Here is a 12,007-nt window from a genome sequence, read left to right as displayed (position 1 = left end):
TGCAAAAGTCTATACAATTCCACTGCCTGATAGACTGAGGAACTAGGAAGCCATATTTGGTTCCATGTTTGTGTTTTTGGAACTTTTCTTTTTAAGCTTTGTTAGGTCCTTGTGGAAATACATGTCCCCACTGTGGAGGCCATATGCAAACAGATTTTCTTTGGACTACCAGCTCACAAAAAATGACACAGAGACTTATTAATAAAAGTTCAGCCTTAGCTTAGGCTTGTTTCTAACAAGAACTTGTAACTTAAATTAAGCCATATTTTAAATCTATATTCTTCCATGCGCTTGTTACCTCATGTCTATTATGCCCATCCTGGTTATTCTGCTGGTGACTCTGCCTTTCTTTTTCCCAGTGAGACCTGTCTGTCCTCAGAAATCCCACCTGACCCCTTGCCTAGCTATTGGCTGGTTAGCTTTTTATTAAATCAATCATAGTGACACATTTTCACACAGTGTAAAGGAATATTCTACAACACTGGTCCCCATAAACTTGTAACAATATCATAATGCAAAATGCATTTAGTCCAACTTTGAAAGCCCCCATAATCTATCACTGTTTCAACAATGTTTAAAAGTCCAAAGTTTAAAGTCTCTTCTGAGATTCATGCAATCTCTTCACTGTAATCTCCTATAAAATCAAACTAAAAAAATTACATACTTCCAACATATAATGACACAGGATATACATTACTGTTCTAAAACGTAGGGAAGGGAGCATAGTGAAGAAATACCGGACCAAAGCAAGACCAAAAACAGCTGGACAAACTCCAAACTCTGCATCTCCATCTCTGATGTCAAAATGCTCTTCAGATCCCCAACTCCATTCAGCTTTGTTAATTGCAACAGACTTCTTTCTCTTGGGCTGGTTCCACTCCCAATTAGCAGCTCTCATTGGTATCCCATGATTCTTGCATCTCTGACATCTTAGGTTCTCCAAGACAAGCCAGGCTTCAACTTCACAGCTTCATGAAATGGCTTTTCTAGGCCTCCATTCAGGAACACCCCTAATACATGCCTGGCCTCAGTGGCTTTCCTTAGGTAAATTCCATAACCCCTTTCTTCTATCTTTAACTCTAAAGCCAGAACCATGTGGCTGAAGCTTCCAAGTTCCGCTGCTGGCAGGGGCTGGAACATGGCCCCCTACTTTAATTACATCTTCACCAGCTGTTTTTAATTGTTACCTTTACTGCTTTAGCCTGGGTGTCCTGAAACTTGCCCTGTAGGCTTGGGTGACCTCAAACTCAGAGATCTTTCAATTACAACTTCGCCAGCTTTCTGTTGTTTGTAGTTTTCTTCACTGTCTAAGCTTGTCTGTTCTTGAATTTGCTCTATAGATCAGGCTGGCCTCAAACACAGAGCTCCACCAGCCTCTGCCTTCCCAGTGCTGGGATTAAGGGTGTGCACCACCACATGGGCTCTAAATTTTTCTTTAATTCCTCTACACAAGTTGAAAATTTACCTGGGTAGGATTTTGCCCTGAGGTCACCACTCCCTTTATTCAATTTCTTAATCTGTTTATCTCTTGAACACAGCGTTTAGCTCCATTTGATTTCCTGGTGCTCTTTTCTTCCTCAAAATGTACGTTTTGTAGTTTTCCCTGCTTAGCTTGCTCCTTTTCATTATACATCTTTATTAGAATTGCCACTAATAACCACATGGCAGAATCTATACTAGGCTGTTTTGAGATTTCCTCTGCCAAAGGAATTAATCCAAAATTATTCACTTTAGCCCCAGGCAGACTCTTTGGATAAGGGCAAAAGGCAGCCACTTTCTTCACTGAAATATCACAAGAATAGTATCTAGTCCACATACTAACATTCTTCTCTTCTGAAACCTCTTGATTCAGCCCCCCATAATTTATCAAATCACATTCAGCACCACTGTCTTCCATGCTCCTACTAGTATAGACCATTTAGCAGTACTTAAAGCCTTCCACTGATTTCCTAACCCAAACTCCATATTACTCCAAACAAAAACATGGTCAGGCCTATCATAGCAATACTCCAGTCCTTGGTACCAACTTCTGTCTTAGTTAGGGTTTCTATTACTGTGAAGAGACAGAGAAAACTTCTTTCTCCTCCTCCTCCTCCTCCTCCTCCTCCTCCTCCTCTTCCTCCTCCTCCTTCTTCCAAGCTAGTAGAGAATATCCCCCCCACCTCACCCCCACATGTCCCAAAGTGTCTCTACACATTCCCAGTGAATTCAGGTGCTATTTCATCAGCATGTACATTTCCAAGGCAGGTGAAGTAGTCTCATTCATCTTCTGTCTCCCCCAGCCTCCTAGAATTCCCCAAAGGCCCTTCAAGCCCATCTCCTAGGACTGTTTCTGCCCCCCCAAGCCATCAGACCTCAGGGACAGGATTTGTGTCGTAAACACCAGGGCCTCTGTAGGACTCACTGTCTGCCCAGTGACTCGGGAAGTCACTTCACTCTTCTGAACCCTAGAGGTAAACGTGTTGGTTTCTACCTTCTTTAGGTTCCAGGCTTTGGGATCTAGAGTGTTCTTGTTAGACCTGGGTGTTCAGTAGCTCTCCAATAGCTGTAGGCCCTAGCTTAGCCTAGGCACAGGAGGAGGAATGGTTTTGGGAACCAATCAAAAGTACATTTGTTCTTGGACATCTCAAATTTAGCCATCCAGCCAGGTGTGGTTGGCTCATGTCTGTCATCCCAGGACTCAGGAGGCTGAGATGGGAGGATCGTGAGAATAAGTCCATCTTGGGGCTATAAAATGAGACTCTTGGGGCTAGAGAGATGGCTCAGAGGTTAAGAGCACTGACTGCCCTTCCAGAGGTCCTGAGTTCAATTCCCAGCAACCACAGGGAGGCTCACAACCATCTGTAATGGGATCTGGTGCCCTCTTCTGTTGTGCAGTCATACATGCTGTATACATAATAAATAAATAAGTCTTTAAAATGAGACTCTGAAAAAAAAAAGGTCCCCAAAAGCAAAGAACAACAACTAAAAGGCCCAAACAGATGACTGAACATAGAACATATCCCTAGCCTCCAAAATGCAGCCATTTTCTCTCTCTCTCCATGGCCACCGCCTCAGCAGCTCCTGTCACCACAGCAGCCTTCTGGCCCTCTTATTCTATGTCAGGAATGTATCCGAACCAAGCTCCTCCATCACCTGCTTCCTCCCCGGCCCCATCCCCTGGCCTCATCTCTCCTTCCATCCCAAACCATCATGAAGCCCTCTGATCTTCTCTGAGCTGCTGAGACTCAGTCGCAGCTCAGCACCCCTGGCAAACCCCGCCTGACTTTCCCCGAGTGCCTCAGTTCAGTGCCCTTTGGTCCCTTCCCTTACAGGAAGCACAGAGTTTTATTCTCTCTCTGTTTTCTTGTCCACATGGGACAGCAAACTTCTAGAGACCAGTGTCTGTGTCTGGTGCACACAGGAGGGACTCACTAATGCGGATTAGAGTAGACTAGTGTCAGGGACCAGGCCAGGCAGCCAGCAAGGCTCTGTTGAGTCTCTAGGCTTGGGAGATAGAGCATGAAGTGAACTCACTATTGTGATTCAAGCCTGCTCCCTAATGTAATTGCTGGCCCTATGACGAGTGATGCTATTTGGCAAGCCATTTGGCGAGAGGCAGAAAATCAGGTCCTGGTGGAGCGGGACTGGACCTGAGGGCTCCTCTTCTCCCTCAATTCATCAGAAAGACTTGAGGCTGCCACCAGGAGAGGAGCTGGGCCAACCCTGGAGCGTTCGGAGAATTTTCAGAAACTACCTGAGCTGAGAACACACAGCGGTGGTTTCTGTTGTGGCTGGAGTTGTGTTTCCCTATCTCTGACTCTTATTTTGAAGTTCAGGAGCACAGAACAGGAGTTTATTCAGAGAGAAGGTGTTTATAGTGGTAATCAAGTAAAAAGTGGCTCCAGAGCGGGCTAGTCCAATGGGAATGGAGCCCTTATAAAAAGAGGAAGTTTGGAGAGTGATGTGCATGGGAGGGCTTTTTGTTACAGCAGCCTTAGGGAACTAGTAACTTGCTATCTGACTTAGGAAAGCATTGGACCATGGGAAACCTGATCATGTATAAAATGAATAAAGGGTCTAATTGTCTTGTGTACAAAGCACTCTGGGGTAGATGGTCCACATCTGGCATTTTGTCGGTCGGACCAGGAATTTCTAAATTTCTAGCTCACAGAGATTCTGTGTTCATGTTTGTCACCTTATGGTCACACAACAGCTGCTCTCTACGCATTTTGTCTCCATTCTCAATAAAATGGAGAAGCTTAAAACTTTCTTCCTGTGAGTTTTCATTCACATCTTTGTTTGGAAGGGGTGGGCATCCTCATTGGGAGGTACAGCCTGTGTTCCGATGTTCCGAGGGTAGAGCTGTGAGCTATGAACACCCCAGCTTCAGGGGACCCTGGAAGACCCTGAGCTTTTCTGCAGGGTACTTGATGCTACTGCCCAAAATGAGGCTGGCTTTCTCTCTCTCTCTCTCTCTCTCTCTCTTTCTTTCTTTCTTTCTCTTTCTTTTTAAGCAAGTGTCTTAGTTTACTGAGAGTGGGCAGTTTATAAAGAAAAGAGTGTTGTCTTGTCTCACAATTCTGGGCAATGGAAAGTCTAAGATTGGACAGCTGAGTTTGGATGCTGCGTCAGCTCATGGTAGGAAATGGAAGGGGAGTGAGTCCAGGGAAAGGGACGGACCACGCAGGCAGCCTTGCTTCATACAACCTGATCCTGTGGATTAATCCAGTCCTGCAGGAGGGAGACTCCCTCCAAGAGAATGGGCATTGATCCTCCTCCTTTTATTATGATTATCATTATCATTATCATTATTTTAGTTTTTTGAGACAAAGTTTCTCTGTGTAACAACTTTGGCTGTCCTGGAACTCGCTCTGTAGACCAGGCTGGTCTCCAACTATAAAATCCTCCTGCCTGAGCCGGGCAGTATTGGCCCAGGCCTGTAATCCCAGCACTCTGGAGGCAGAGGCAGGTGGATCTCTATGAGTTCGAGGCCAGCCTGGTCTACAGAGCTAGTCCAGGACAGGCACCAAAGCTACACAGAGAAACCCTGTCTCAAAAAACCAAAAAAAAAAAAAAAAAAAAAAAAAATCCTGCCTCTGCCTCCTGAGTGCTGGGATTACAGGCCTGTGCCTCCACCGCCTGGCTGCATTGATCCATCTTAATGAGTTACTCCTTTTAAAAAGTATTTGTTACTATTACTGCATATGTATAATGTGTATGTGTGGCTCATGTCCAGTGTGCACGTGGAGGACAGAGGACAATTTTGTCAAGTTGATTCCTCCCACTTTTTTGTGGGTTCTGAGGATGGAACTCAGGTTTCTAGGCTTGTGGAGCAAGCTGAGCCATCTTGCCAGCCAATTTAATATCTTTTAAGGCTTTACTTAAGTTTCAGTGCACAAACTTTGGAGGGGAAAGTTCAAGGAGTATGTTGTTAAGAAGAGTAGCAATTGGGTGCCTGGGGCTATCTGTTAACCTGTGTTCCCTGGAGACAGAATCAGAAGTCAATACAAAGAAAAAAAAATATGTCCCGGGCACTGTGAACTGGTTGGCTGTATGAACAAGTATCTTAGGTCTAGGCCCGAGGCACCTGTATTGCAGGTGGATGAGGGCTTGGAGGAAGACAGGCCAAGAAGGGACATGGGACATTTACAAGCTTTTTTTTTTTAATATTTGCATTTTAATTTTACATATCAGCCATGGGTTCCCCTGTCCTCCCCCCTCCCGTCCCCACCTTCCCCCCAGCCCCTTCCCTCCATTTCCATCTCCTCCAGGGCCAAGAATCCCCTGGGGATTCAGCTCAACCTGGTGGATTCAGTCCAGGCAGGTCCAGTCCCCTCCTTCCAGGCTGAGCAAAGTGTCCCTGCATAGGCCTCAGGTTCCAAACAGCCAGCTCATGCACTAAGGACAGGCCCGGGTCCCACTGCCTGGGGGCCTCCAAACAGCTGGAACTCTCATCCAATAACTGATGGAAGTGGATATGGAGATCCTCGGCCACCAGTGGAGCTCCAGGAGTCCAGTTGTTGAGAATGAGGAGGGACTGCAAGAGCGTGAATTGTTGAGACCATGATTGGAAAAAGCACAGGGACAAATAGCCAAACTAATGGAAACACATGAATTATGAACCAAAAGCTGTGGAGCCCCCTCTGGATAAGTGAGACATTTACAAGCTTTTTGATTTGTAAATTTTAAAGTCACATTTATTTGTTTGTTTATTCATTTATGTGTATGTGTGTGTGTTCATCCATCTGTGCAGCCGCAGGTGGAGGTCAGAGGACAACTTTTGGGTATTAGTGCTCTCCTTCACCATGTGGGTTCCCAGGGGGACTTAGGTTGTCAGACCTGGTGGTGGCAAGTACCTTCTCACCCGATGAGCCATCTCTCCAGTCCCTACCATGCCTCTAGACAAAAGCTATTAATCTAGGGTGAGATACCATTTGATTGCTTTGAAAAAACAACACAACTCATTATTTATTGGCCAGAAGAAGAAACTGAGGCCCAGGGAGCTCAAATACCTGGTCAAGGGTGATAGAGCTAGAAAGTAGAGCTGAGCCAGTGGTGGCGCACGCCTTTAATCCCAGCACTCGGGAGGCAGAGGCAGGCGGATCTCTTCTGTGAGTTCGAGGCCAGCCTGGTCTACAGAGTGAGTTCCAGAAAAGGCTCCAAAGAAACCCTGTCTCAAAAAACCAAAAAGGAAGGAAGGAAGGAAGGAAAAAAGGAAGAAAGGAAGGAAGAAGGGAGAGCTAAACTCAAGACCCCAAGACCCAAACTTCAGTCTCTTAACTTTTTATGTTTTTCACCCGGAGCTGAGGACTGAACCCAGGGCCTTATGCTTGCTAGGCAAGTGCTCTACCACTGAGCTAAATCCCAACCCCCTCTTACCTATTTTCATGGGGCGTGACTCTAAAACCAGTGTCACACAGCACTGTTTGTCCTGCTAACAGGTCTAAGGTGAGCATTTGGGGAAGGCACACTGGCAATGGCTTAGCTCCTCTGCCTGGGAAGACTCCTAGAGGGCTCTCTCGGTAGCTCCACCTGGAATCCTTTAGCATCTTCTTCACTGCCTGGCACCAGCGCTGGGGTGATGGGAAGATGCGGGGCTGGGGCTGTCGGGCTTCTTTAGACTAGTTCCATGCAGGCTCAGGTTCCAAGAACTAGTGTTCTTGTGAAAAGAGTAGAAACTGCCCTTTTGTGAGTTAGCTCAGAGTCATGGTCACCTGTACTAAGCTAAGCAGTCATAAACCTTGAGTCAAGGAAAGGGGAGACATTGTCTCCCTCCTCTCCCCCCCCCCCGTCTCCCCTCCCTCTCTCCCTCTTCCTCTCCCCCCTCTCTCTGTCTCCCTCTCTCCCTCTCTCTCTTTCTCTCCCTCCCTCCCTCTTTCCCTCCCTCCCTCCCTCCCTCCCTCCCTCCCTCCCTCCCTCTCTTTTTCTCTCTCTCTCTGGCAATGTTTCATATATCTCTGGCTAGCCTCCAACTCTCTACGTAACTCACCTTGAAGTTCCTAGCCTCCTGCTTACACTGCAGAAGAGTACCACACCTGGTTTGTATAATGCTCCAGATGCAACCCTGGGCCTCGTGCATGCTAAGCAGACAATCTACCAATAGAGCCTCACCCCTAGTCCTTAGCTTTCGCCTCTCAAATCATTGTACTTGCATTTAAAAACTCCCACCTCACTCTTGGGCATAGGAAATCTCATCAGTCCCCAGCATGCTTCCTTTTATTAAGGCTGTGGCTTTTGCCAAGTTATGTGTGTCCCCAGCCTCTTCATCATAGGAAAGGCTAACAGCATGAATTGGCACGCTGGTAACACACAAACAAGCAACCACATCCTTGTAACTTCATCTTAGGGTGGCAGTCCAATACAGTCAGATCCGTCTTCTAGATGTAACAGACTGACCAGTACCAAATACTTCCTGTTCCTTTGGCCAATAAAAAGGCTCATTACCATCAATCCTGTGCTAAGACAACAACAAAGAGCTCCTTACGACTCTCCTCCTGTGTCAATAGCTTCTCCCTTGTAATTCATTCTTTAGAGCAATCATATGATTTTCAAAAATTACAAACTGGATGATTTTGTAACCTCACTTCCCAGTTGAAATTGGCCTGTGACTTCCCATTGCGTGTAGAAGGTGCCCTGTATGGTTCGACCCAGTCCTCAGAGCCCTACACAGCCTCGTCCCTCACTTGTTCTTGATTTCATCTTCTGTCTCTCTCTTCCAGCCACACTTATTTCTTGTTGCCTCTGCAGGCTGAAAGACTTTGGACTTGTTTTATCCTTTTTCTATAACACGCAGCCCCTCCCTAGATGGTTGTGTGTTTATTCGGGGCTCAGATCAAATGTCACCCTCTCATAGATTCCTTTCCTGGATTTTTCACCCCCAACTTACAGTAATATGACTCAGTTTGTTTTCTTTATGGCATTTACCCATGTCAGTGATGCTGATCTCACACAGTATTTTATTTGGTGATCTTTACGGGTATGTGGTCCATGGGAGCAGAGATCTTATCTGGTTTATCTCGGTTGTATTTATGGCTATGCAATGAGACACCCCAGAATGTGGTGACATACAACAGTTTGTAAAAACTATGTTCAAATGCCAGGTGGTGGTGGCACACTTTTTTAATCCAAGTACTTGGGAAGCTGAGGCAGGCAGATTTCTGTGAGTTTGAGGCCAGCTTGGTCTACAGAGCGAGTTCCAGGACAGACAGGACTACACAGAGAAACCCTGTCTCTGAAAACAAACCAAAAACAAACAAACAAACAAACAAAAAAACCAAACCAAAACAGACCAAAAAATATGTCCAACTTGTGGTGATATTATGGTCCCCAAAATATTGTGCGCCCTAATAAACTTATCTGGGGTCAGAGAACAGAACAGCCACTAGATACAGAGGCCAGAAAATGATGGCACACACACCTTTAATCCTAGCATTCCAGAGGCAGAGATCTGTCTAGATCTCTGAGTTCAAAGCCACACTGGAAACAGCCAGGCATGGTAACAAGAGCCTCTAATCCCAGGAAATGATGGCAGGAAGCAGAAAGGTATATAAGACGTAAGGACCAGGAACTAGCCTGGTTAAGCTTTCAGGCTTTGGAGCAGCAGTTCAGCTGAGATCCATTCACATGAGGATACAGAGTTTTCCAGTCTGAGGAAACAGGGTCAGCTGAGGAACTGGTAAGGTGAGGTAGCTGTGGCTTGTTCTGCTTCTCTGATCTTCTAGCATTCACCCCAATAACTGGCATGGGGTGTTTTTTAATTTTTTTTTATTAATAAGACCTTCTAATAATTCATGCTACACCAACTGAATTAGTCTCTTTTCATTCTTTGGGTCATGTCTTCCAGGGTTGACTATTTTGTTGAGGTGATGTAGCCTCAGATTTGGCATGGTCTCTTGCTCTACTGAGACTCACGATTAAAGCTTTGGTTATTTCCTTTTCTATTCCAGTTTCAGAAGCAGTTTTAACCACAGAAGTTACAGAAGACAGTTGTAGCCGCCGATCAGCTCTGTCCTGCCAGCTGCTTCCCAAATAACCATACGGAGACTTAATATTGATTATAAGTGTGCAGCCAATAGCTCAGGCTGGTTACTAGCTCACTCTTACATTTAAATTAACCCATTTGTATTCATCTACATTCTGCCACGTGGCATTACCTTTCTTTCATCTTGTACCTCCTGTTTCCTCTTTGTGTCTGGCTGGCGAATCCTCTGATTCTGCCCTTCTTCTTCCCAGCATTCTCTCTGCCATGAAAATCCTGCCTAGCCAACAGCCAATTTTATTATTATTTTTATTAGCCTTTTTATTAACAATGAGAGCAATACATATTTACAGTGTACAAAGATTGTTCCACAGCAGTCTTGTTCTCCCTCCCAGTCATCCACCAGTTTCCTGATTCCCCAGGACTCTGTTGGGTGGATTTAGATAAGTAAGAGGCATTCTCATAGAGAATTTATTCATTTTATTTTGTTACTTAATATGAGTATGGTGTGCATCAGTGTTTACATGTGCATAAGTCTCTGTGTGTGCACAGGTGCATGTGTGTATGAGGGTACAAGTGGAGGCCAGATGTTCATGTCCAGTATCTTTCTTCCTCAATTGCTCTCCACCTTGGATATTGAAGCAGGGTCTCTCACTTTAGCCCAGAGCTTGCCAATTTGGTTAGTGTAGTTGGCCACCTTGCCCTAGGGTCCTTTGTCTCCATCTCCAGATCAGAGGCAAGCTACCACACAGGCCAGGCACTCACATGGGTGCCGGGGACCAGAACTCTGATCCCCCTGCTTACATGGCTAGATGCCCTTTACCTGCCAAATTGTCTCCCTATCCCTTCAGATGACTTTAAATGTATTTTGTTTCTATAAATTATCTTTTTCCTTAAAGCCAATGTCTCTCTCCCCAAATAAATCACAGTCAGAATAAAGGAGAAACTCAGGCTGGGTGGTGGTAGTGCACACCTTTGATCCCAGCACTTGGGAGACAGAGGCAAATGGATCTCTATGATCTGGTCTACAGAGTGAGTTCCAGGACAGAGAAACCCTGTCTTGAAAAAGCAAAGTAATAGTAATAACAATAATGATGATGATGATGGAGAAACTCAAAATGACATCGGTCCCATTTGCCTTAAGCCCTGCTACCATATGGATGGCAATCAGTATGACAGATGATAGATCCAAAGCGATTGCTGGCTCTGCTTCATTTCCATTTCTAAACCACCGCTAAAGAGAATCGTGTTTGGGGCCACACCACCCTCATAGCCATCAGTAGAGCAGTCATGTCACCTGGTAACTAGTGGCGAGAGTGGAAGTTTGCTCTTCCTTTTTCTGGCTTCTCTCCTTCCGGTTTCTTCTTGATCGATTTCCTGTCATGCCAGGCATACTTTCTCAAGGGCTCCTTGTGTGAAGCTGGTTTCCTGCGAGTGATGGATGATTCATGATTTCCCTGTGAGTGATGAATCATGATTTCAGCATTTGATCACCGTGTCTCAGTGTTTTCATCCTTGGGGCTTTCAGCAGAAAGAGTTCCAACAGCAAGCAAGTCACCTGCGCTACCCCCTGCCCCGCTGACCGTCTCTCCTCCATCTTCAGGCTCCACATACAGCTCGTCTCCCGCTTCTTTTGTGGTTTTTCTAGACAAGACAGGGTTTCTCTGAGTAGATCTGGCTGGCCTGGAACTCACCCTGTAGACCTGGGTGGTCTTGAACTCAGAGATCCGCCTGCCTCTGCCTCCTCAATGCTGGGATTAAAGCTCTGCTACCCCATGCCTGCAGGTGTCTTGCTTCTTGTAAATGAGAGGACATATAGGTTAATGCGGTTTCAAAGGCACAGGTCACAGTGATTCTAATGTGTGGTCATGTCAGAGAACTGTTAATTGCTAATCCCAGCCATCAAGTCTTGATTTTTTTTTTTTTTTTTTTTTTTTTTTTTTTTTTTTTGCCAGAACTGAGGACCGAACGCAGGGCCTTGCACTTGCTAGGCAAGCGCTCTACCGCTGAGCTAAATCCCTAACCCCCAAGTCTTGAATATTTAATGAATTAGGTTTTTATTTTTTTCCAGTGTGTGGGCTCAAACACTGGGTCTCAACTATGCCAGACAAGTGTAAACAAGCTACACTCTAGACCTACTGCCCTAGCCTCTGATTCTAAACAGGCAGAAGATGCACCAGGATTCTAGGAATAGAGATATCAGTTTTACTTGTTAAACAAACAAACAAATAAAAACTGTTTTCCTTTTTAAAAAAGTGTTTTACAGCTGGGAAGTGGCAGCATACGCCTTTAATCCCAGCACTTGGGAGGCAGAAGCAGGCATATTTCTGTGAGTTCAAGGCCAGCCTGGTCTACAGAGTGAGATCCAGGACAGCCAAGGCTACACAGAGAAGCCCTGTCTAGAATTCCCTCCCCTCACAAAAAAGTTTTAGTTATTCATTTATTTGTGTGTGTGTGTGTGTGTGTGTGTGTGTGTGTGTGTGTGTGCATGTGTGCGTGCTATTGCCCACACATATTCAAGTGTGTGCATGTGCCATTGGGATGCGT

The sequence above is a fragment of the Onychomys torridus genome, chromosome 4 (genome assembly GCF_903995425.1).
Source record: "Onychomys torridus chromosome 4, mOncTor1.1, whole genome shotgun sequence".
Taxonomy (NCBI): Eukaryota; Metazoa; Chordata; class Mammalia; order Rodentia; family Cricetidae; genus Onychomys; species Onychomys torridus.
This window is presented reverse-complemented; position numbering follows the sequence as displayed.